This window comes from Myotis daubentonii, chromosome X, assembly GCF_963259705.1.
Source record: "Myotis daubentonii chromosome X, mMyoDau2.1, whole genome shotgun sequence".
Taxonomy (NCBI): Eukaryota; Metazoa; Chordata; class Mammalia; order Chiroptera; family Vespertilionidae; genus Myotis; species Myotis daubentonii.
This window is the reverse complement of record NC_081861.1, coordinates 33910972-33914416: the sequence shown is the minus strand read 5'-3', so window position 1 is coordinate 33914416 and position 3445 is coordinate 33910972. Positions and strand designations below refer to the sequence as shown.

At 45.0% G+C, this 3445-nt stretch overlaps 1 pseudogene; it reads left to right on the top strand.

Annotated features, from left to right (window-relative positions):
* Window positions 1-931: 931 nt before the first annotated feature.
* Window positions 932-2111, top strand: LOC132225296 (actin, cytoplasmic 1-like; annotated as a pseudogene).
* The last annotated feature ends 1334 nt before the right edge of the window (window positions 2112-3445 follow it).

Sequence of the window (3445 nt, the reverse complement as noted above, 5' to 3'; positions counted from 1 at the left end):
TCTGTCTCTAGAGAACGTTCTGTGTAGGTTCTGTGCCTAGGTCCTGTCTCTCTTGGTTCTGTCTTCTAAGTTCTGTCTTGTTACATCTGTATTTATACCAGTTGATTCCAATCCTATCAATCTCTATTCCAAAGGTTAGGGCGTTTCTTATCTCCATTCCAGGGAGTAAAGATTATGTAGCTTAAGCATGATTGTTCGTAGTTAAAGTGATTAATTACCCGCCTGGCACTTAGTTGAGGGGTTTTATTCCCTCCCTAACTTCAGGGGAAAATCCCTACCTGGGGAAACAACCTTTCTCAGAGAGGTGTCCTTGGTTAAAACACATAGTGCCAAGAAGGTGAGCAAACATATTAAGAACAGTATGCCATATATGCCAGGTCCTTTGAAACAGCAAGGATGGACCGGCTCCCGGCAATGGACAATCTTGTGTATTTCTATATGCCAAGGAGAGGAGGAAATCAGTACAAAGGAAGAGATTGAAAGCAAGAGTAGGCTTCAGAGAGTTGGAAAAGAGCACATTAAGAATGGGTAGGTGTAGAAAAGGTAGGACCTCTTTCACTGGGGATAAAAAGTAAAGCTATTTTAAAATCTTATTACACTTACCCCACTCTATCATGTTATTACTGTCAATTTTCAATGATATGTCATAATACATAGAGGACAGAAGTAGGGAGAATCAAAATTTGAATATAAGTAAGAAATCAATTTTTCACATGATCAAACTATAAGGTTGAGAAGATGGCTATGGTGGAATAGCAGTAAAAATAATCTATAGGATAGAAAGAAAGGGTAAGCTTTATAATTGAAAAGAGGCTTCTAAAAGAGATGAGAAGAGATTGATTGCTTTGAATTAAGAAGCATAGGATAATGAATTATACGCAGAAGTAAACCTTTGAAAAAAAATACCCTTCAACTGCTGAGACCGCGTCCAGTGCCAGCGTAGGCCACTTGACTTCGCTGCTCTTCCACATTCGCCTACCCACACAGCCTCCTGCTCGTCATGGATGACGATATTGCTGCGCTCGTGGTGGGCAAGGGCTCCGGCATGTGCAAAGCAAGCTTCTCGGGGGATGATGCCCCCAGGGTAGTCTTCCCCTCCATCGTGAGGCACCCCCAAGCACCAGGACGTGATAGTGGGCATGGGCCAGAAGGACTCCTACGTGGGTGATGAGGCCCAGAGCAAGAGAGACATCCTGACCCTGAAGTACCCCATCGAGCACGGCATTGTCACCAACTGGGACAAATGGAGATCTGGCATCACACTTTCTACGAGCTGCGTGTGGTCCCTTGTCCTGAGGAGTACCCTGTCCTGCTCACCGAGGCCCCTCTGAACCCTAAGGCCAACCGTGAGAAGATGACCCAGATCATGTTTCAGACCTTCAACACCCCGCCATGTACGTGGCCATCCAGGCCGTGCTGTCCCTGTAGCCTCTGGCCGCACCACGGGCATCTGATGGACTCCGGGGACGGGGTCACCCACACGGTGCCCATCTATGAGGGCTATGCCCTACTCCATGCCATCCTGCGTTTGGACCTGGCTGGCCGGGACCTGACAGACTACCTCATGAAGATCCTCACGGAGCATGGCTACAGCTTCACCACCACAGCAGAGCGGGAAATCATGGGCGACATCAAGGAGAAGCGGTGTTACGTCGCCCTGGACTTCGAGCAGGCGATGGCCACCGCAGCATCCAGTTCCTCCCTGGAGAAGAGCTCCGAGCTGCCTGATGGGCAGGTGATTACCATCAGAGCGATTCCACTGCCCCAAGGCCCTCTTCCAGCCCTCCTTTCTGGGCATGGAATCCTGTGGCATCCATGAAACTACCTTTACCTCCATCATGAAGTGTGACGTCAACATCCGTAAGGACCTGTAAGCCAACACGGTGCTGTCCACCACCATGTACCCAAACATCCCTGACAGGATGCAGGAGATCACCGCTCTGGCTCCCAGCAAGATGAAGATCAAGATCATTGCACCCCCTGAGCGCAAGTACTCTGTGTGGATTGGAAGCTCCATCCTGGCCTCGCTGTCCACCTTCCAGCAGATGTGGATCAGCAAGCAGGAGTAGGACGAGTCCGGCCCCGCCATCGCCCATCGCAAATGCTTCTAGGGCCCAGTGGTTCTCAACATTCCTTTAATACAGTTCCTTATGTTGTGGTGACCCCCAATTTCATTGTTACAAATTGAACATAATTAAAGCATAGTGATTAATCACAAAAAACAATATGTAATTATATATGTGTTTTCTTATGGTCTTAGGCGACCCCTGTGAAAGGGTTGTTCGACCCCCAAAGGGGTCGTGACCCACAGGTTGAGAACCGTTGTTAGGTGGACTGTTACTTAGTTGGTTACACCCTTTCTTGACAAAACCTAACTTGTGCAGAAAACGAGATGAGATTGGCATGGCTTTGTTTTTAGTTTTGTTTTGTGTTTGTTTGTTTGTTTTGGTGCTTGACTCAGGATTTAAAAACTGCAAAGGTGAAGGTAACAGCAGTCTGTTGGAGTGAGCATCCCCAAAGTTCTACAATAAGGCCAAGGACTTTGATTGTATCTTTTTTTAATAGTCATTCCAAATACGAGAGATGCATTGTTACAGGAAGTCCCTTGCCTGCCCCAAAGCCTCCCACTTCTCCCTAAGAAGGGCCAATCCTCCCCCGAGTCCACATGGGGAGGATGATAGCATTGCTTTTGTGTAAATTATGTAATTCACAATTTTAAATCTTCGCCTTAATACTTGTTCTTTTTGTTTTATTTTGAATGGCCAGCCATCGTGGCCCCCCTTTTTGTCCCCAACTTGAGATGTATGAGGGCTTTTGGTCCCCCTGGGAGTAGGTTGAGGTGTGGAGGCAGCCATACAGGGCTTACCTGTACACTGACTTGAGACCAGTTCAATAAAGTGCACACCTTAAAGGAAAAAAAAAATACCCTTCAGAAGTATGAAAGTTCTATATAAGAGTGCCTAGTACTCTAACTCCTAATACATTGTATGCACCAGTAAAAGCCATGTAAAAATGTCTTCAAAGACTAAGCAAGGCAATTTGCATTTCATTCTTATCTGATTATTTCCTTCAGAGGCCCCAAACAACAGAAATTCCCTAATTTAATTTCTAGAAGTTTTACAATGCTGCATTAAGGTCTTCATAGTGATACACCTGCACTGAATTAAAGGACTGATAGAATCTGGGAGATAAATCTAGGGTACACTACTATGTCAGCAAACTTGCCATTTGCTGAATAAGAGCTGATAAACAGAAAATCAATTTAAACAATCATAACAGTTAATCCATTCTAATGGGAGTTACCAACTCTAGAGAGTGAATATGCTAGATATTAAAATAAATGTTAAAGGCTGAATATTTACACACTTCTTCCTTGCTTGTATATTTTTCATGTAGTTTAACATTTTTCACTACATGCAGATATTTAAAATGATTTTGTTAATGT